The sequence below is a fragment of the Ursus maritimus genome, unplaced genomic scaffold (assembly GCF_017311325.1).
Source record: "Ursus maritimus isolate PB19 unplaced genomic scaffold, ASM1731132v1 scaffold_26, whole genome shotgun sequence".
In the NCBI taxonomy this organism is placed as follows: domain Eukaryota; kingdom Metazoa; phylum Chordata; class Mammalia; order Carnivora; family Ursidae; genus Ursus; species Ursus maritimus.
Window position 1 is genome coordinate 22,452,050 of NW_024425119.1, and position 23,896 is coordinate 22,475,945.

A 23,896-nucleotide genomic window follows, 5' to 3' on the forward strand; every position below is an offset into this window, starting at 1 on the left:
AAGAGACTGGAAGGGTTGCTATTTGGAAAAGTGTGAACTGGATATATTGTCTCATGGTCCATACAAAGGACAAGGTGCTGTTTTGGGGTTTTGGTTTCTCAGCCGGGTTATGGAGAGGTAGATTTCAGCGCATTGTGAAAAACAACTTTTTAAAAAAGAAATGTCCAACAGTAGGATTCGTTGGAGCAAAGCCAAATAAATGATTTAGGATTTAAGCAAGAGCATTGGATTCAGACAGAATAGGTCACTTTCTGGCTTTGCTACTTACTGTCCAAGTGATCTTGGACACAGCTGCCTAGCTTATGGAGCCTTCGCTTTTCTCATCTGCAAAATCTTCATTCTATACTGAGGAAAGGGAGATCAAGCAGAGACTGTAGGGCCATCGGTCAGAGGTCCAAGAACAGGAGTTCTGAACCAAATAGTACGTTAGATCATGTAGCTTTTAAGTTCCATTCTAATCTGGTACTAAATGATTCTATTTCTCAGAGATCAGGCATATGTTTTTATATAATTCCAGGCAAGGAAGGCCAGCACTAAATATTTAATAGGGGAAAAAGTTTGTGGCAATTCTGCATTATTAAAAAGGTTTAGCATAAGGTAAAGGATATTCATTTTTGACCAAAAAAGATAAAGCTATTATATAAAATATAAAGCTATTACAAAAAACTCACGATGAATTTTTAGTTAATAAAAGGCACATAATATCATAAATCGGATACAAGTTTACTTAAATCAGCAATATCTCTTTTTCAACAAATTTACAATATTCACTTTATTTTCTCCTTTTTAAAGTCTCTAGTTACTTAATTTATAGATACTCCTTGGTTACTGAGGAAACATAAACAAAGTACTTATGCTTTTTGAACACTGAGTGCTGCTCCCTTTCTGCTGTCAGCCACGTCTTTCCACTACTCCTTCAACCGCGCCTTCTGTCCCAGCCCCTCAGCACATGGCAACCAAGAACACAGAAAAGTGAGCTAAGCAGGACTAAAGGGCATCTTCAAAAGAAGTGATTCTCGAATCCTTTTTTGCAATGCCCTGGGGTTCCTCTGGTTATTTAAAGGAATGCTCTCAAATTTTTGAGAAATTCTTAAAACAAAATGATTTTTACTTTTTCTTAACCTAACAATTATAGAGATCTTTACCCTTTTCAAGGCTTTTTCACTTACACTATCTGATTTGATTCTCACAGCAGCTTTCCAAGGTAGGTTATGATAAGGAATGATCCTTCTCTTACAGATGAAAAACAAACTCAGACAAATTAGGACTTGACCCCAAATCACAAAACAACAAAGCAGCAGAAAAAGGCAAGCACCCAAGTCCGGTCTTCTCTCCTGTCCGCCGTGCTCGGCAACAGGTCACATGCAGTACTTTAGGCATTGGCAGAGAGGTCATTTTGAAATCCCTCAAACTACCGAAGCCTAAATTTACTTCTGAAGCTGTGAATATTCATCAGGCTTATGCTATACTCTCTATTTACCTTCTCATTCACTGATTGAATATTGCCACTTTTTAAAATGGGACTAGCACAGTGGTTCTCAATAGAGGGTGATTTTGCCCCCTAGGGAACATTCTGTACTGCACTGTCTGCAGATATTTTTAATTGTGACCCTGGGGGTGGAGGTAGAGTGGCTACTACTGGCATCTAAAGGGTAGAGGCCAGGGACGCTTCTACACATCCTACAGGTAACAGAATAGCTCCCTACAACAAAGAATTATCCAGCCCAAAATGTAAATAGTGTTGAGGTTGAGAAACCCTGGATTAGCAGTATTTTTATTTAAGCCATCTGGTTTTGTCTCTTATTTTTGTTACATAATCATAATAATGCTTTCAGAACGTAACATTTGCTGAGTACTAATGACTGGTTTGGCATAAGGCTATAAGCTCTTGGGTAGTCACTAATTCCACAAAATGCCCTGTGCCTTAATCTTTGCTGTTTGACAATACATTGAACAGTGGTTCAAGTGACAGAGGTCACCATTACTGAGATAAATGGATCATAAAATAATTTGCCATGGTATTTATAACACTTTGCTTATAAGAATGTTGAAAATAAAGTGATGCAAATGGGGAAAGTCAGAAGCATACATTTTGATAATATGAAATGAAAATGGAAATTTATTTGAGTTAAGGGAGTAACCTTTGACTTTCCTGTTATGTATAGCATACACCAAAAACTCACAACAATGCATATCCAATCTTAAAAATGAATATGGTTATCTTTGTATGTGGCAAACTATTTTAATAAGCATTATAATAATTAGTAATGTCCTCCTTGCAGAAAAAGCTGTCAATTTTTGTACTTACCCTGTTCACATTCTTCACTAAAGCCAGAGTTCTCAACACTCTTTCCAATTGGACAGGGTCCAGGGTGCCATCTCTGGACTGAGTTCCAGTCCTTTTTTTTTTTTTTTTTTTTTTTTAGTAAGCTCTATGCCCAACATGGGGCTTGAACTCATGACTCTGAGATCAAGAGTTGCATGCTCTAGTGACTGAGCCAGCCATGTGCCCCAAGTTCCATTCTTAATTAGAGTCAAATGAAAGACCTGATTCTAGGGTAGCAAATTCCTTCCATCACAAAAATGCCACATGGTATCTCCTATGAGGTATCCTGCTTCCTTACTCTTTACCTTTTGGTGTTCTCAAGGATGTTATCACCTGAATAATGAATTAGGGACTTAGAGACTTAAACTCTTTTTAGTTCACATATCTCTTTAAGGAATCTGATGAAAGTTGCAAATCCATTCTGTAGAAATACAAATTTCCATGTTGAGAGACCATTCCCTGGGAGTCTCTGTCACTTGTGTTTCTTTCCGAGTGAAGGCACCAACCGCCTTTCTTTGGGACTACCTTTTCGAGGATATTTGTATAGAGAAAGTCAAAGATAGCGTCTTCCTCCAGAACTAGGGTAGGTATGTTTAGGTCCAGTGTAAAAGGATAATGTCTCACTTAGTGGCAAAGGTTAGGCATGTTTGCAGCCCAATATAAAAGAGTCAGGTTCCCTAAGCTCACATCCCCCCCCACCGCCAAGTGTAGGTATCTAATTCTAATATGTAAAAGAACCTTAAAAATCATACAATACAATGTGTATTTGATTTTAGCAATAATAGTAGTAATAGCATTAACTGAGTGCTTTCTATATGCCAGGCACTTTGCTAGGAGCTTAACAAATAACACTTCAGTTTATTCTAATAATAACACTGATGAGGCAGCCGTTGATATCCTCATTCCACAGAAGGAAACAAAGCTCTATTTAAATTAAGTAATTTGACCAAGTCTACATAATCAGTCAATGTTGGAGCCAAGATCTAGGATATGAACCTAGCTTGTGTCCTTAATCACCTTTCTTTTCTGCCTCCCACTCTGAGCTACCTGGTGGTGGCAAAAAGACATGGCTCCTGCCCCTGAGAGGCATTTAAAGAGAGACAGAGAAATTAATAACCAGACAGCTGTAATAGAATGCCTAAAGGGTTTTGACAGAATATGCACTAAGAAGGCACCCAGCCTCCCCTAGGAATAAGCAATAGTTTCCCAAACAAAAGAATGAATGAGACAAATCCTGAAGGACAGTTAGGAGTAGGCCAGGTGAAGAAGTAGGGGTAATCCATTTCTTGATTTTATCTGTGAGGAAATGGAAGCCTAGACTCAAGGTCAAAGTCCCATAGATGCTTTGAAAAACAGGACTGCAGTCTGATAGCTCATGAATGTTCACTATCTTTTGTGGTCCTCAAAGATTATTTCTCACTTTTTATCTGGACCTAGGCAATGCTCAGTAGTATCTACTTTTTATGCTGTTGTTTTTCCTCTTTTATTATTTTTAAAATATGAAGTCACTAGGCATTGGGCATTCAAGGAAATAATATATGAACACAGTGTAATAAGGGTATCTCTTTGCTAAAATGGCATAAAACATCACCAAGTGTCCAAAGGGTTAATAAATCACTTGGAAATTTAAATGTCATTTTCTATTAGATTTTATTGAAGGACTTATCATGATTATAGACAAAGTTCCAACAAGGTCAACATCAATGTTCCAAAGACATGAGCAGGTAAGCTAAAGAGAGATCAAATAAATTGTTTAAATGTTACAGCATAGGTAGTTCTCACGAATGTCTCTGCAACCAGTCTAACTTCCATTAACACAGTTAGAAACTCTCTGATATGAAGAAAATTACTATAACTTCAGATATTACTCTAAGGGGCTATTGCTGTAGAATAGAAATGAAGAGATGTAGATAAATCTGCTAATGTTCATCTTATTCACATAAAGTGTGCATATAGGAACAGAAAACAGAAGCAAGAAATGCAAGAAAATCATGCTCAATAAAAAGATTTGAGTCCAGTTGTAACACCTTCTAAGTTACAGGTATAGTACATTCATATAGATTTTGATAGAGATTCAATACGGTTCGGTAGACATTCAGAATCGGGAAGGGAGGTAAAAGCGACTGTATTTATCCAAAGAGCAAATATTACCACAATATTCCTGGTTGGCCAGACGCTGACTAGTTAGGGCCATAACACCACCACCAGCACATGCAGGCTCACTATCTGAAAGGTACTACTATGATCAATGGTTGCTGGGGAAAAATGGTGATGGATATGCTGTGAATATGCCCTGTAGCTGTCAGTGGTCTAGTGGAGGTGGGGGTAACAAGAACACACAGCTAGATAAAAGAACAACTGTTCATCAATAAACATTTAGGGAGTGCCTGTTCTAAGCAAGACACCATGATAGGCCGACAACTAAAGAAATCCAAGTGGAAGGGGCCCATGAGGCTTGGAACTAAGGAGAAGAAGTGCTAAGGGTTTCTTGCATTTCAAATACGGTTATTTACAGTCCTTACCTGAGCCAGATGTGAGCTATGGGGACAGGTTACCAAGATCAATGACAGTCGAGGATCAGAATCACTGACATCAATATTATCAGTATTATTCAATCTCATCAAACCAAGGGATTGTTTTAGGAGTGAGTGAAAAAACTGGATCTTGTTCAACAGCATTTGACTAAAAAGGAAACTAGTGCTTGAGGTTAATTACAAACCACCGAAAAGTGCACAAATAAAATTTTGACTGGGATTTAAAAAAAAAATACTCAGCATCACACTTAGGATACTCTATTAATTCAAACAAATCCCTAGTCATGTGACAAATGCTTTTCAATATTTAAAAAAGATCTGAAAATATGGCTTATTCATCACAGTTTTAAACCAGTATAAGGACCATCAGATACATGGCATTTATCCAACTGTTGTAAAATGTGTCCTCATTAGGGGAGGATACAAGTTTTGTAAGGCCCGAAACTTACATGATTTAGGATGCCCTCTTTAAAGAAATACAAAATTATGACCTATTCATATCAGCCATAATTTCATAGACAGAATTTTATGTATGGAGTAGAATTATGCACAGAGAGAATTTTTTAGGGAGACTTAGAGATACAAGACAAAGATATTTTAATCTTTCCACTGGTATAGTTGATAGAATTTTATCGTTGCCTTTGTTGTTAGAGACAGTTGAGAAGAAGAAAAAAAAAATCCTTTCATCTTCCCAATGTGTTTTTGGTAAAGTAATGTAAAATTTTCAGACCATGTCAAATTTTGGAAAACCTTTCTGAAGTTTCTTATGAGATACGGGATTTGGAAGATTTTTCCAGAGGCTAGCTTCTGGTTCTATCCATTCAAACCCAGTTTCTCTTCCACTAGCTGCATGACGTCAATGTCCAGTGACACAAGAGAAACTTGCTGCTACACAGTCAGGTGAGGCAGCAGCGGATCATTCCTAGTAGCCACGCCCATCCGGCACAGCTACTGATCACGTAACCATAGACGGAAATGAGTGTGGATGACATCATGAATCCCGCTCAACCTAAACGCAGTGTATCTCCAAATTAATCTCCCTTTACCTGATCCCTCAAATGCCCATGCCACTCTAGCACTGCAGGTAAGGGTGAAAAGTGATAGAGGGGAACCTGCAATATAAACAGATAAGGATACTAATCACTTTGGCAAATTTAATGAAAACATACCCCATGCGATCACCTTAGTAGGACTCAACCAGAGCCATGGAATGAACTTAAGCTTCACTTGCTTCAAGGTAGACCTGGCTCTGGTCTTCATCAAAGCTTTTTTCATTTTTGTGACCTCAGACTTCAGGTGGTTACACTGGCCATCGGTTATATCAGTTAACATGAACTATTATGTCCTGTAAATCTATTATAAATGTTCTTGAAAACTTACTAGGCTATGGCTGTATCTACGAAATGAATCTTCAGCATCCTGTGCGAATACCCCTGGGCCCACCATCAGAGATGGAGGAAAGGTATGACTATCTCGAGGACTCAGAAGTGGTACAAATACTAAAATAATGATGAACCAAAAAAGGGGGGGAAAGGAGAAGAAACTTCACGGACTGTGTACTTTAGAGACATGCATTAATATTCCAGAAGGCAGGCATTTGTAAACCAAAATTGGCACTAGCCGGACTGTACTGACTTTCTACTTTCATCCTACTTTTTTTTTTTTTTTTTTTTTTTTTTTTTTTTTTTTAAGCCAAGGAGAGTAATACCACCGCCCTGCTGATACAGCATATCGATCCTGGTTCCTGAAAATTGAATTATACTCTTCTACTTCACTACTAGACCTGGGTTGTGTATGTAAGTTCTTTAACATTTCTCTTCCCCAAATGGCATAAATTATCACTTCTAGCTTATTTCTTGTGATTGTCTTATAAGTGTCTAGTGAAATAAATCACCATGACAGAACAATAAATAGGAACGGAATAGAAATCGCTACAATAAATGGTAAAGTGCCATTTTTAACATTATTCTGACAACCTTAAGCCCTACAAAAAATAAGATATAGAAGTCGCTCCTGTAAAAGCATCAGAAATACATGTGTTTGAAACTGCAGTTTCAAAATGCTAAACAGAATTCTGATGTAGGGACCCCACAGAATTTGATCAAATGTATCCATCTGTTCATCTTCATGTAAATAATGCTCACACAACCAGTGTTGGGACCTCTTCTAGGACAGTCCCTGAGACTTTCATTACATCTGTCACTTCCCCTGTTTACAGCTGCCTCATCAGTAACTCATGGGGTTTTCTTCCTAAACATTCAAACAGCAACCTGAGGAAACAGCACCAGGAAAAGGTTATTTCCATATTTCTCCTCTCTCTGCCTGATTTCTGCCTCAGTAACTAATATTAATATCCAATGTAATACACTCTTCATGGAAGCATGGAAACATTTCAAGAAAGCCCTCTGGTTTTTCATTTCCGCTTCTTGAGCCCTGAGGGGACTATTTTATAAGCAAATGTGAACACCTCCAAGCAAGTACTCACACTCTAAGAGTTCCTCTCACACTTTCTACATCTCACTTGTGGCACAAGAAATGGAGTTATCAAAATGCACAGTATCCGACCATTTTAAACAGTCTACACTACTGATGTCTCTAAACAAATCTCTAAGAGGGAAACAGCAGTACCCTTTAACCCTTGTCTGTGGTTGGATTAGATTGTTTCAGTGGCTGTATGCTCCTGAAGGCAACCATGTTCCCCTGAAAATAAGGTGAACTTCCTGCACACAACATGGTTCAGTCCTAGCAGAGGGATGAAGCAGGTGACAGTCAAATTAGGGAAATCTAATACATGGAAACTGACCTATCATTGCATTTTCTGTGCTCTTTCCTCCTCAAGAAAACAGCATCGCGTCTGACATCTCCGAAAGGTAAAATATGGAATCTCACTGACACAGTGTAGTATGGGAAAGAGCCACGCATTCCCAAGTTTTCAGGATTTTACATTTAGTAATGATAAATCTCCTCCAAAGGTTTAGCACAGATATATTTAATCGTAGATATGTCTACATGTGTGTCTATATGCATACATATACGTATGTATGAACTTATAAGTAAAAGAAATTATGTATGTACACACATAACACACATGACACACTCACATTTCTATTTATTTCTTTTATTGGCAGCATTTTTTTTCCCTTACTAATTACTCTCTTTATTGCTGGAGGATCCCAGATCTTAGTAACCTCCTCTACCACTAACAAACACATTTCCTCCAATTCTCTGTGGTTTAAGCACATTTATCTATTCAGAGTCTTTGTTGCAACATAGAGAACTAAGTGGAGGAATGATTCATGTGCTAGCTCTTCAGATACCTCCAAATACTCTAACCCTGAAATGTAAAACTGCGTGCATGGTGTACCTAGCCTGAAGAAGTCTGAAGGGAAAATGTGTGAGCACTAAACTCTTTGCATCATTTGTGCTCACTAAAGGGTATTTTGCTCTGTGAAACTATTAATACTGGTGTTTATATGGTACTTTTCAGTTGTACATAGAATATGCTGTCTTCAGTCTATAGGAATCAGGACCTGTGTATAGCATCAGGCAGGCTGATTTTGTTAATGAACATTAAACATAAACCTTTTACCTGTTGTTTTATTTTGGGATATGCCTCATCTTTGAAATCTCAGCCACTTACAAAAATAAAGGAAGAAGAAATCTGAGAACTAACGTATCCTAAGATGGTTCTGGAAAACCTTCCTATCTTTCACCAACACCAAACAAACATTTATCAGAAACTTTATCACAGGACATTTAGCTTAAATATCTCTTTGGAGGCTGATTTTATTTCTTTAAGATATGATCGTCAAAATTCGCCTGCCTCATCTTTCTTCATGATTCTTTTCAGTAGCAACACAGCAAAATAACTTAATGGGAAAAGGAACGGTCACGCTGTGATTGTGAGATCTCCCCACTAATAAATCAGGGAAGTCACCAACGTTTAAGACTATTTGACGCCGAAATGCCCCTCTCCAAAACTCCGTGTCTTCAGTCAGGACACAAGAATTCTGAATAGATCAAGACATGGTTTACAGAAATCAGGTCCCGGACTAGTGCTTCTCATGCTAGCCTCTCCCTTCACCTTTGACATTGCTGTCATGTACAAGTATAACCTGGATCTTTAAATATAATATCAAACTCCTGGATAAATAAGGAAAATATCTTTTGAAGATTTGAGAACCAACAGTTGTGGCATTCTCATCGTGATTTTTGATGATCCAACTTTCTGACAGTAGCAACCATGTAAAATGACAAGGCAGTAAAAGCAACATGAAATCACTCTCCTATGCAACCAACATGTTCTCTAGATTGCTTTTCCTAACTAAGGCATTATCACTTCACAGCTCTAGAAGGCAAATCTGTACTCATCAGATATTGTCATCTTAAGAAAGAGTGGTTTAAAAAATGCTAAACCTTTTCATTTCTTAGATAGTATAATTTCTGCCACCTGGACACCCAACCACTCCACATGGGCCTACAGAGACAGACACACAGACACATATACACCAACACGGCCCTGCTGTTACTCCCCAATTTACCTGTCACTCCAACTGCCAGGAAATTCACTGAATTAATATTTTTTTTTTTGTATTTAACAGTCATAGACATAAAGGTAGTTATGCAAATTGTTTTACAGTTTTAACTTAGATGAGACTAAAATATAGTTTATATTCTTTCTTATTCATCTGCTTAAGTTTCTTCCTTGTAATTAAAATTGTGGATCCAAACTATAATTTGGTCAAAATCTCAAACAGTGACTGATGCTTATTACCAAGGAGGCTTATCTAACATGATGTATATTTCAGAGGACAGCACTTAGGGTTTTTAAATCACCAGGTCTTTCTGTTCAAAATAATCAGTGTCGAGCTTTATCTTCTGCCGCCTTCCCATTCTCAAAAGGCTTTTTTCTTTCCAATAAAACAAACTGTTCTTTCCTTTCTCCACACATCATGAGCTAAAAAGCAACCCAGCACAGGTACCTGGAAATGGGATTTCATTAACTACTACAAGTGACCACAGGCTAAATCAATTAAACAAAAGAGGTAAAATCTCCATGCTCTCCCTTAAATATTGCTAAAGCTACAGAACAGCTTAAAATAATGACCGGATTCTTCATAGCAGGCGAATGACTCAACAAGCCAAGAAGGTATGATTTCTTCTAAAACTGTCTGTTGTACTTTCACTGCATCCCCAGTGCTTCCGGTCAGGTCAAGGAAGACAGGAATGAGGGCACTGTGGAAACGCAGCATCGGTGGGTCTGGAACCGTGCGGGACTGCTCAGCACATTTTCCTAAGAAAAAGAACTGCACAAAGGCTAACCCACAGCCCCTGCTCTTGCTTGTTTCCACTCTCTATTTCCTTCAAATTCTCACTTCCACATGGCTTTCGGATGACAGCTTCACTATCAAATGAGCAGCCGCCGACCACACCACCCTCCATTAAACCTCACGGCTGTTTCCAAAACACCGACTTTTTCAATCGTGGCAATTTTAAGTTAAAAGGAATTGGATTTTAAAAGATCTCGCAGAATATTATCAAAGTTCGGTTCCAATATCAAGTCTATTAAAATGCATGTGCATTCTTAATATTCGAAAGAATCGTGTCAAGTTCATTCCATGAAAATGAGTAGTGAAGTAAAAAAATTAGCTACGTAAAAATGATATATTCACACAGTCTGTAGTTGTACCAGTAGCAACAGGATTAATAGCAGAGCAGTCGCTATGTGTTACACATTATTTCTAGTACTTAACGTGTACTTTTTCATTTAAATCTCAGAAAAATACCAGGAGGGGAATGCTTTGATTCACCCAGGTTTCACTGCTTCACACAAAAAGGTACAATGTTAACTTTTGTGTTGCTCATGAGTCCTTATCCTCCTGTGCTATCTTTAATATTTTCCTACCACTAATACTGGAGTAAATCACATTTCAGTGGCTGGCCTGGGTAGCTTTGACTCTCAATTTCTCTATAATGTAAAAAGAGAATTTAGCCATTTACAAAGTGCTTCATATTTGAGGTTAAACCCCTAACTTCAAATGTCAGGATAAGTCGAAGAAAATAGACCGAAGCCTAAAAGAATAAGGTTTATACAAAGTATCTCTTATTCTTGGTACCCAGCCCGGTAAGCATCTCCTATTTTAGGTGCTTTCCCTTTGTAACTGCAAGTCCTTATATTTGGGTACATTAAAGACCCTTAGAGATTATAGCCTATCAGGGGTTCGCAGTTTACAACTTACTGCCCATTGTTTAAAAGATTTAAAATTTTCTGCACAGCATCTTCAAATCTCCAGAGAAAAGAGGCTATATAAATTCAAAATAAACAAACACTAGACAGTTTATGTGGTAGCACTTCTGATTTTCTTGATATGCCTTCCCAATTGACTCATGGCCATGATTTCATGTAATAAATTAATTTCAGAAAAAGAAAACTAATTTATCCCTAGTGAATGCCATTGTATCCTACTAGGTTAACTAAGCGCTTCCAAAGTTCTGTATCAAACAGGGGTTTATCTTTAGTGGCAAAAATTTATCTCTTCTGATGCTTATCATCTTTGCCTACCCTTGATTTTATGACCTCTTATCCTGCTTGCTATGCAGTATTTAATTTGCTAAGACTAAAGAGGGCATAACAACCCTTCATTTTCCCAAGACAATCTCAAAGATAAATAAAATTCTGGAGGCATTTTCCTGAAGGAACACACAGAAGTACATACTTTTCCTTATGAACTTCAGTGAGAAAGAAACAATGCTGGAATTTATGGTATACCCGAGAACCAAGTAAAACACTGCTGTCATCAACAATTTAAAACTCATTTTAAAATAACTTTTGCAAAAGCCACAACGTTATATCTTTAAAGGTTGACAGAAATTCTGAGACTGAAATCCTGCCAGTGGTAACTTCTGGGTTCAGAAACATAGAAAAACATGCCAGAAAGGGAAAAACCTGAGGAAGGATGGAAGGGAGACCCTACATAAGAATTAAAGTATACTGGAATTCAGATATATCTGCATTAACTATACACGTTAGCTAGTTACAGGAAGCCTTAAAAATGGTGTTAAATGCACCATCTGGAATCTTGTAAAATGAACTTTTACCTGATGGTTAGTGGCAATTTATTACTAAACACAAGAGAGATGTGTGAGCTATTTTGGACTCAAATAGGACATTATCCTTGCAACAAGACCAATATTCACTAAGTAACATACCCACTGAGCAGTAAAACAGACCACTGAAATTGTGGTGAAGATCCCATAGCATAATGGATTTCAGTCTGTGAACCAAGAGACTTTTTATTCCTTCTGTTAGTCTCTCCTCACAAAATTTTTCTTTCAGGAAGCCATCCAGTAATAGTTCTTCCAAAACTATCATCTTTCTTCAACTTTCATATTTGGTGTCTTAAAAACAGTATATTGCCTATTCATTTAGCCCCAAATTCCTAGGTAACTGATAGTCTACACATCTCGAGTTGTGAGAATCGAGCATTAAGACTGCAGTGCTGGGGGAGATCAAGAATTCATTTCTAAATGTCTTTTTGCTCTACCTTGTTGTCTCTGCATGTATTTTATAGGTGTACATAGTAACTGAAATTTAACCTGTGTTTACCTACAATGCTGACCTCAACCTTTCAAATGATCCTTGTACAGTTTTACATAGAAAATGTTCCTCCTCCTTCAGTGACACTACAAAATTCTGGGAGTAACAAAACTCCAGGGTTTCCAGACTCCTAACAGTACCCTGAGGTTGTCCCAGTGCTCCCTGCCAGAAGCCAGCAGCTGCTATCACCCGGGGCCACGTGGAAGACCCAGAGACAAGAAACCTGTGATCTCCACTTCCTAATTTGCCCCCAAATGAATGCAAAAAGTCGCTGTTGATCCCAACAGTCTAATGCCAATATTAGCTATTGAAAAAAGTATTCCACTTCAAGAGGCAATTTAATTCTCTGAGACCTATTCCACTTTGTACTGAAATGCCATGACAGCTGTCTTAAACAGTTGCCCAAAATGCCTTAAGTGCCTGCATTATTTGCAGGAAGCACCAATCTCAGTGGATATATCTTATGATAACCATGACTATATCTCATGATAATGATGACTATATCTTATGATATATAATCATAAATGTATCTTATCATAACGATGAATTACGCACTTTCCACATCTCCACAATTAAGTAAAAGAGCAGGGGTCAAGACACAGCTTTGTAGAAAGTTTCCAGCAATGCTAGAACAATTAGCTACTTTATAAAATACTGTTACAAAGCAAAGCAAGAAAAATATTCCAAATTCTCCAGTCCCTTGTTACAGCTTCTAACAATGTTTGGTTCTGACCAAGATACATTTACTTCTGAAGTTATTCTTTTTCTGTTATTTTTTAAACCAGTGTGAGTGAGCACGCGCACACGTGCACAGTCCTGGCTGGAGGATGGAAACAGATGCATTCTCCTGCCTCTGGCTACATGACGTCAATAACCAACGCAGATATCAGTGATAAATCACTGTGATCGAAGTTAATTTTAACACATCAAAAGTGTTTTTCCTCAGTGCTATTCTTAAGGCAATATATATCAACTAAATCAATTTTGATGAAACGAGAGTAATTTTTGTTATAAATTATATACATACAATTAATCATATTCACATATGTAAATACACACTCATAACGTCTTTATAAAATGTTTATAAAAACTTCACCATAATAAATCTTTTGTTTCTCTTTATTATTTCAGCCAAAAAATAAAACACGAAAATCCAACTGGTGAAAGTTCTCATTATTTTGGCATGGTTCCACTCAGACGCAAGAGGATTCAGAGATGTTACAAAATAACCTTAAAGTAGGTATTTCTGGGGTGCCTGGGTGGCACAGCGGTTAAGCGTCTGCCTTCGGCTCAGGGCGTGGTCCCGGTGTTGTGGGATCAAGCCCCACATCAGGCTCCTCCGCTATGAGCCTGCTTCTTCCTCTCCCACTCCCCCTGCTTGTGTTCCCTCTCTCGCTGGCTGTCTCTATCTCTGTCAAATAAATAAATAAAATCTTTAAAAAAATAAATAAATAAATAAAGTAGGTATTTCTATATTATATGTATGCAATCCTGTTTTCTCCACCTCCCTCCTTCTCTCTCTCTCTCTCTCTCTCTCACGCACACACACACTCCTACATATGTATCTCCTTAAGGTTTGTTTAAAAGAAAATATGACAAAATAATACGTGTGTATTTATATGAATTTAGCATCATTTTAGGTTTATTCATAAATATCTTGATTTCCTGGACTGCTAAATATATCTGCAAAGGCTTATGGAAAACAGTTTTATAAAAGTATGTCTCACTACAGTTTGTACTAAGGTACTTTGTAAGTAAGAACTTGGAAAATGTTTGCAAAGAGCTCCAAGGTATTGCTTCTTTTACTTTAAAAACTTGGGAAAAGTAGGTTCTAAAACAGAAAAATAGGGAAAGGTCATGTGGAGCTTGGAAAATTTTTCTAAGCATTACAAGTTTCCAAGCCATTGGTGCAGTTTAGAGAAATCCTGCCGGGTAATCAGAAAAGAGGCATTGCTTACTCTGCTCAGAGTTTCGGTGTGGCTGGGTGTTTAAGTTGCAGCCCACAAAAAATGGTAGAGAAAAATGAACTGCCAAGGATTTTAACACTGAAAGTGAAGAGAGAATACAACCATTGTTGCCCAGAATCAGTCTCCTAAAATGAGTGATTAACTAGGGACAGGGTCCAATGTGTCACAATGGGACATATCAAAAGCCATTATATAGGGACAGCTGATGACAACAGCTCTGAGTGGGGAAAATGAAATTGCTGACTTCACATTAGTTATGGGGGGAAAACAACAACAGTAACAACAACAAAAACCTAATTTTCTAAAAACAACACACTCAAAAAAATTGCACCAAATCTAAAAGTACACCAAGATTCTCTATGAGCCGGGGGAGCCAAACGAAAGAGCATACATAATACAAAACAAGGCTTACAAAAGAGGCTGTTTTTATGGCTAATATTATTAGAGAAAGGCCACTATACACACACACACACACACACACACACACACACACACTAAAGAGGAAGGTATAAAGTATAATTCCCAGGCAAATTCTGTAGCCACATATGATTTTTTAAAAGATTTATTTATTTGAGAGACAGAGAGAGAGAAGGGTGGGTGGACGGGGAGAGGGAGAGAGAATCCTCAAGCAGACTCCCTGCTGAGTACAGAGCCAACACACGGCTTGATCCCAGGACCCTGAGATCATGACCTAAGCTGAAATTAAGAGCTGGCTGCTTAACCAATCGAGCCACCCGGGTGTCCTGCCACATACAATTTTTTAAATATTACCAAAATATGTGAAATCTAAACACATTCAATATAATTCAGATATTCATTGAAAAGACTGATTTATCTCACCCCAAAGTTAATAATAATACTATAGCACAGTATATTAATAGTATTCAGTAGAAGGAGAAAAATAAGAAGTTAGCCATGATGTTCATAGAAAGTCAAAAAGCACATATTTATTTACCCATTGAAAAATGTGAAGTAAAATATATTCTGCCCCTGAAGAGTCTTCTTAAATCACTGGGAATGAGGACTCCATTTATACTATAGTATGGTTTCTGAAAGAGAAATGAAGGCTAGTTTTCTTTGAAATATAGCAAACTACATGTATGTATAAATGCGAAGAAGTTTAATTGAGTTTAAGTACTATAATATAGGTATTCCAGATGTATTTCCTATAGTTTAAGAAAGTTTGAAACATTTCTCTTAATATTTGTATTAAATGGTTGTGCTTTCAGCACTGCCCAGGAACATTCCATGTAAGTAAATGAGGGACATCTCATCCCTTCTGCTATATTTTATGTTATAAACAAGTCAATAAGTCTAGCCTACACTCACAGGGAAGGAGGGAATTACACAAAGGTGTGAATGCCAGGAAGAGGGGATCATGAGAGAGGCATGTTAAAGGCTGCCTACCCCAATAGGTAAACTTAAACCTCAGACAGTTCCATGGATTAACTTGTCTTTTTTTTTTTTTTTTTAATTGGGAAAAGACAGCAATCATTCTGTTATATGTTCTGCTAACACATAATATTGGGATTATTGAACTAATAAAGGTCTAAAATTCTTTCCAATCTAGTATATAGAGAAGCTATACCAGACACAAATATGTCAGCATTTTAAAATCATGCCTTTAAGAAAGCATGATAAAGTGCAGGAGTTCAAAGAAGAAAAATATCACACAGGGACGAATCAAGGAAAAGGTTTTGATGGGTAGATTTTGGAGTAAAGAGAATTCCATGTGAAAGGGACAGCACGGACACAGAAGACAAGCATGGAGGTGGGAAGTAAAGGTCTTAGAGAAACTGAAAACAGTCTTGGTTTTAGACTAAAGATGTCTGGTAGAAGAAGACTGGAAAATGCAGCTGAAGTGAAAGATTGGGGTAGAGCAGAGAAGAATGAGTTCCAAACCAGAGAGACTGAACTAAGATAAAGGAAGAGAATCTACAGAACTGCCCTGATAGGAACTCAGGGCTCGCGTTTCACAGTTCGGCAGTCACCTGCTCTGAGAGAGGGGTGTGGCTGCTGGGAGAAAGAGGAAAGTACATTCCATGACACTGGTGTGTGCAGACTCCTCTCTTTGGCCATGTTCTCTACTAGCTCTCTATTCTTCTCCTTCTCCTTCTCCTTCTTCTTATCTTTTTTTAAGTAAACTCTACCTCCGATGTGGGGGCTCAAACTCATGACCCTGAGATCAAGAGTTACATGCTGTTACTTGGTCTCTATTTTTATCTCAATCTCTCTCCTGACCCACATTTCCAATATGCCCATTCAATTGATTCATAGGCACAGCAAACTTAGCCGGTCTCACAATTTACTTACAGTTGATCATCTCATACCTGCTCTCCTCTCCTTTTCCTTCTCTCTGTTCCAGCACCATTATTAACTCTATGCCCTAAGACAAAGAATGGGCAATATAGACCCCCATCCTCCCTCACCCCCACCTTTCAATCAGCCTAGCCACTGTCATTGTTGATCTTCCTTTAACCTTCCATCCCCCAAATTCCTGGCTTATGTCAGGTCCTCAGGAAGCCTTGCTATAACAATCTAGAGATAACCACATAACCTGGAGGCATCTTCCACTCCAATCAATGCCTGGTCCTGAAGAAGATCCTGGAAGAATTCTGCCAATCAAATCAAAGGGATGAATTTAGAAGACCCAAAAACAAACGATGTTAGATTTTCTACCAGTCTGGTACAATGGTGGCCTGAGAGCCAAAAATTATGTTATTATGACTAATTATGTTATTATAAGATCATGATGTCAATAATTATGTTAAATAGTAGAAAATAAAGGAAATGATATTGTTCAAACACATGAGACTGTGTTCTGATGTTTACCCACAGTATGCACAGGGATCTCTTCAGGGATTGCTAAAAATCCTTGAACATGCATAACTGTAACAAACAGAGATGTCAGTCCTTAGAACTAAAGCCAATATGCTTTGTGACAGTGACTGTGATTCTGTTGGACACTTGGTAAACAGAGATGGGGGCAGGGGAGCCATTATAACATTTCTGAAATATCAGTGGGTTGTGATGAAAATTTTGCTTTGAATTCCTTAAGCAGATAAGGGTGACTGATAGAAGGGAGGGAGGGGGAGGCAGCCTTGTTAGATTTGGCTGAAGAGATTCATCTTTAAGCTATTCCTAGGAGAATACGCAGGAGAGGGAGAGGCAAGGAAAGGCATTTTTAAGATCTCCACCTGGAACTCCAAATTTCTTAAAAAACAAAATAAGACAAAAACAAAAAACCAGAATTCTTCCTGTAAAGGGACAGGTTCTGCCCAAGGAACTTTAAAATCAGAAAGTTGTAGATCTGACCTGTTCAGAACAGGTCTTGGCAGGTGTAAACCAAGTACCATGCTCTGCTTAAGGCATTGCCGGACTGAGTCCCACACCCATCAAAAATCCTCCTGAAGCTGGAATTCAGAGCTGGCAGGAGATAGGGTGGGTGGGGAAAGTTGGCATTTGCTGCTCACCTCTGAGGAGCCAGGGGAGCCAGGTGCAGATTGGGTGATGCCTGCACCACCAGCTCAGATCCTGCAGATAAGAAGATGGGGGTTGGCAAAGCAGTTCAAAGCTTGTTGCAGTGTTTTTAAAATGCCAGTAGCAGGGTGACCCCAAAAGGACAAAGGGGCAATGTCCCTTAACTTATGATTCTACTACTGAAGCTGTGATTTGAAGAACAAAATCATACCCCATAAGGAGAGCATACCCCATAAGGAGATGGCTGGCATCTCACAGAAGGAGAAGTTCTTAGACTGCCCTATAGCCATGAGGAAGTACAATCACTTTTCTGGTTTTGCTTCTGGAGAAGGCAAATGTTTGCTGTACATAAATGGTACCTGTGAAGAGGACCCACAACCGGCGGGAAGAAAGCTAAAGAATGCTAGGAAGGGCAATACTATCATAACTTTGAGGACTTAGAGTAGGACGTTTTCCCCTCACATTCAGAATAGCTGAAACCCAGAGAGGGGAAGGAAAGAAGGAAAAATGTCCTTTGGATACATATCCCAGGTAGGAAGGTGGGCTGCGATGGTGGCCACCTTCCAACTCCTACCCCTTAATGTGAACAAAGGTCAGAAAGGTGTTCAAATTTCAGCCCAATTCCCAGACTCAGGGCAAGACAAGGACTCTGGGAAAGAAGTCCAGAGATGCTGGGTAGCCAGTCCACCGTATTATATTAGATCCTTCATCTTCTGCCAAAGACAAATGCTCACCTCTCAGAGATTTCAGGGCTGATTAAAGACAACAGCAATAGACCAAATGGTATTCAGCTTCCTTATGGATTCCACTGTGGTAAGACTACTCCAGATGTAATTGCCATGTTAGGGAGCTCTTGGTTAGCAAGAACACCTCTTACAGGTATAAATACCACAGGATAGCTGCTTACACAGTTGCATGTAAAAGAGTTTTAGATCAGTGAACATTTACTGAAACATGTTCATTAACCAATTATCAATTCATGAAGCAATTACTGTATATATTTATAAAGGAAACGAAATGCCTATATAGTTGCCCATGAGAAGATAATTTTTTTTTTTTTAAGATTCATTTTTTTATTTTAGAGGTGGGTGGGAGAGACAGAGGGAGAGGGAGAAAGAGAATCCCAAGCAGATTCCCCTCTGGTATGGAGCCCAGTGCAGGGCTCCATCTCACAATCCTGAGATCATCACCTGAACCAAAACCAAGAGTCAGACACTTAATCGACTGAGATACCCAGGTGCCCCCATGAGAAGATAATTTTCAAAACAACTTATCTGAAGTAATTTTAAAGTATGATAGCAGAACTACATATTCATATAAGAATATGTCATTTTCGGCAAATCCATAGTAACCAAAATGATGAATGAATGAATACACATATACACAAATACATAAGTAAATAAATAACGAAGGGCTAAGGAATAACTTTCACATTATATCCCCCAAATCACCAATCTGAATTTCATTTCTTGTTCACTCCCAGCTTCATTCTGCACACATACAGTGGACCTTTAATAATCTTGTGGGATATGTCTTAAGTTCCTCTACAATTCCCAAATTTGCAAATATAGAAACAGTTTATGAGAGCTTATTGTTCAGAAATCACAACTCGATTGAGAATCTGGTATTGTTTGAGTTGAACTTCACACCACAAGTTAACAGCCTTTCTAGACTTCACTGAAGTTTGATTTCTCACTCGATGGCCACACTTCAGGACAGCAAGGGAAGAATAATAAAGCCTTGCTTGTGGGGATGCAAGTCTCAAGTAGTCACTTGAGATTTCTCTCTAGCTGGTAATTAAGTTGGTAATACTAATGGTAGATTCCATTTACTGAGGGCTTACCATGTACCAGACACTTTATAAATTATCTTTATGTCATCTCTATATGTTACAGCATTCCTCACAACCAATTCTTTAAAAGTTTTACCATCCCCATTTCAGATGAAGAAACTATAGTTTGAAGAGAGTATCCAAGGATACCAAGATGAAGAACCCAAACCAGGTCTTTTCAACACCAAATCTGTTTACCACCATGTTACACCTCATCCATGCTAGTTCCTGCCTCTAACACTCTGAATGCACATTTCAAATGTTTGCCTCAGTAAAATCACATATTACTACATCACAGAGCTCCAGACAGAGCCTAGTGGGAAAAGTCCAAACTATGAATAGTAATTAAAGAAAACACCTACTGTATGATAAAACTAACCTCTTCCTTGATTTAAGCTGCCCTCTTTTCTAAAAATAACAGTATTTGTGGTATACGACTTTCCTAGAACAAAAGAATTCAATTAACTTCTCCAGTCCAAACTGTGTAAGAACTTCCACACACATCATCTCTACCACCATCCCCACCGGGTCCTCTGAAGGAGGTATTATTTTTCCTATTTACTAGTAAGAAAGATGCAAGGATTTAGCTAAAATATCACATTCCTTGAGGACATAGATTAGGCTTTTCTCATTTATATGTTCTTTGCATTTTTGTGCTTGTATACACAGAGCCTGTCTCAGTAAACGTCGAGTAACAAATGGACGAATGGAGGAAGTGGGATCTGGCAAGGACAGTGTTTCTTGTTTACCGCTCCATAGCTAGATGTTTAATAAATGCTCCTTGGAGAAGGAAGAAGGAAAGGGAGAGAGGAAGGGAGGGAGGAATTCTTCAAATCTCACTCTCTTTTGAGCTCAGAGCACAACTGGAGGTATTCTCTAACATCTCTGTCTTTACAACATCTAGTATAGTACCTGGTACTCACTAACACTCAATAAAAGCTGACTGTAGGATACCTACTGAAATAAAGCAAAAACAAACAAACAAAAACACACAACTATAACTCCCTCTTGAGCAATGCAGGAGTTAGTGGCACCCTCCACCCCCTGCAGTCAAAAATCCAAATCTATCTTTTGACTGACCCAAACTTAACTATTTATTAATAACTTACTGTTGACTGGAAGCCTTACCCATAACATAAAAAGTCAATTAAAACATATTTTGTATGTTATATGGATTATACATAGTGTTCTGATACTAAAGTAAACTAGGGAAAATGTTATTAAGAAAATCGTAAGAAAGAGAAAATACATTTACAGTACTGTACTGTAGGAAATCCATATATAATGGACCCACACAGTTCACACTCATGTCGTTCAAGGATCTTTCAATAGGCAGACTTCCAATGGCAAACTAAACAAGTCAGTGATTAGATCAACAACTACTTAAAAAAAAAAAAAAAGCATATAAAATCAAATGGAACAGAAAATCAGAGAAACTGAAATGTCTACCTATGGAAAATTGAGTGTTGAATGCATAGAGACATCACCACGGCAGAAATACAAACACAGCCCAATATAGCCCACCAGAGACACAGTTTAGTGTTATTAGATTCTTCAGGTATCCAGGTCCCATACCATTTAATGACTTAAAAGTAAAGGTCAGAACAGTGCAAAGAATCTCCAATCAATGTGAAAAACAGTGCTGTTAAATACATAGAGAAACCAAATTCACACATTCCCCTCCCTTCTGGCTGTGATTTTTCAAATATAAACTGCAGAGAGCAGTAGAATGATGATATCAACATAGAATAGATGTTCTACTTAACGAAAATGATCATATTCTTATTTTCTTTTTCCTTGGGGAGCCTTCATCTCAAGATAACTTTTAAATAGAAACAACCAGCTTTTCAGCAGAGCCTGATTACCAATTTGCACCTCTGGCAAAGGAAGGCCTAGAATTCTATTGTTTTGTTAATTGTCAATTTACATCTTTGAAAGGTGTTGCATTTTCTCTTCTTTCTAGCAGGTTAAGACTAATTCTGTATGTTAATAAATATTACAAACACTTTCCACAGAAACACAGTTCGCTAAAAAAGTACTACGTTATTATTGTTATTCTCTGTTTTTTCTACTTAATTACACCTTAGATCTTAAAGTTGATTTTATGAAAACCAGTTAGGCTCTTATTTAAACTGCTTTTTCTTCAGGAAAACAAACAAACAAATAAAAACTTTTGATTTCAAATAAACATTTAGATAAAATGCTGTTTCAAGGGACCAGTTATTGATAGTCATGAAAAACTTATGACTTAATTAAGGCAAAATTTCACAAAGAGACCTTTGATTTTTACCTTAAGTATATGTTTGAAAACATCCCTCCTCTTCCCTTCTTCGGGTATATAACATATACACCATAGAGATAATATATGGCATAAAAATATAACAAGTAAACTCAGAAATCGATTTTACAAAGTAACATAAAAGATGGAAATACAAGTTGTAAAAAGCATATCAGGAAAGGGGATACAAATAAGATAAATATTATTCTTTACACTTCTGTTTACAAGTAATAACTTGAGAACTAGAAGTTCTTAACATGCCCTATCAGTACTAGTTCCAGTACTTGATTTGGAATGATACGATCTTTTTGATATGCTTGTCAAAGCAAGTATTTTTTAACCTACTGCAACATTTTCCCTATCTGATTGCTAGGTATCAAATACTAAGTCAAATATTATATGGTAACTCTCAAGCTTTTGAGCTCAGGGAGGTGGTATTTTAAAAGATCAAGTGATCACTTCTCGTTAGATTCAAGTGAGGATGTTTAAAGGCCATCTTTACTGCTAAGAAACATGGCTTCACAGGTCATAAATAGTTTTAATTTACTAAATTTATTTATATTCTAATGTTTTCCTGGAAGGATTTGAGAGGGTTGATCCCTACTTGTGTTGCTTCGGTTTCACACGTACAAAATCGCCGGGTAAACAATATTTATAACAAAGATAATATATTTAACATGTCTGTAAAGTGCTTTGTAAAATATGAATGTTCCATGTGTTATTTATTACTGTCTATGGGCTTGCTCCTAAACCATGTCCTCACTCAGAGGAGAAGCATCTATTTAATGATATACGCTTACATTATAAATATGTAAAGCTGTCTTTGAAAGTATGAACACCTTGAAAAGAAAGTCTCTTTTACCATTTAAATCAACTTCCCCAATTCAGCCTATCCCCAGCCCCAGGGCATTTGGGTCATACACACACATAATATATACATTTTATACAGGAACCCTTTATACAGTGCCTTAATACTGTTACATATTCCTTTTAATAAAATCTATAATATTGGTCAAACTCAATCTATTTTGGAGAAAAAGACAGGAAAAATGATAATATAGTAAGTGGAAAGAGAAGTCACAGACATTTGGTGAAGTAATGAAGAGTTGAGTTTTAACAATGCAAGCAGTTAATTCTAAGCACAAATTAACTCAGTCCTGTCAAGTAACCTGAAGGAAACAGACAACACATGTTAACAGCTTAAGTGGTTTAAATATCTGAGCTATAAAGGACTTTCAGGGTTTTGTTTTCTTTTTCTTTCCTCACTTTTCTTTTTTAATTATAAATATAATATTTTTCCCCAAATTTTAAAATGGTTCTGGGACAGCAGACATCTACTTTTGTATTTCATAAACTTTTTGTCAAACACCTACTATGTGCCAAGTTTGTTGAACTAATTTTGGAAAAAAAATAGCCAGAGTTTGCATGTGCATATTTTAGGAGTGGGACTGAACATAATATTACACAAATGAATTTCCAGTTTTAGCTCAAACCTGATGTCTCTGGGGAAAATAAATAGAATTTATTCAACTATCACCAGAGAATAGTTTTAACCATTTTATGTCAGTTGATTGCAAGTGTTTTCAGGTTAGGTTGTTGGTAGAAATTTTGAAGATGGAGGGACACATTTTTTCACTTTTTGACATTATTCAATTCTGTCTAAAGTCTGATGAGGTTCCTATCAGATATCTGGCCTCCTATCCCATCCCAGAATCCATGCCTTCCTATTGTCAGGAAACGACTATTTGCCTCCCTTTTTTATAGTGAATAAACTTAACTAAGAATATGATGTGTGGGAGGTTTTAAAAAATATATAAAACAATAACAATGCAAACTCATGTTCAATCCCAGGCAAATATTTAGCAGGATTTGAATGTCATAAA

The 23,896-nt window shown here is 37.5% G+C and overlaps 1 protein-coding gene across 6 annotated transcripts in view; it reads right to left on the minus strand.

Moving 5' to 3' along the window:
• The window catches only part of SOX5 (SRY-box transcription factor 5), a 957,215-nt gene that overhangs the window by 704,713 nt on the left and 228,606 nt on the right, over nucleotides 1-23,896 (minus strand). Inside the window, exon 1 of one of the 6 annotated variants that reach the window (XM_040642246.1) lies at nucleotides 852-925. The exons of the other annotated variants lie outside the window; for them this stretch is intronic. The gene's annotated coding sequence lies outside the window, so the exon portion shown is untranslated. Of the gene's footprint in view, nucleotides 1-851; nucleotides 926-23,896 lie in introns of those variants that run through there. 6 annotated transcript variants of the gene reach the window in all.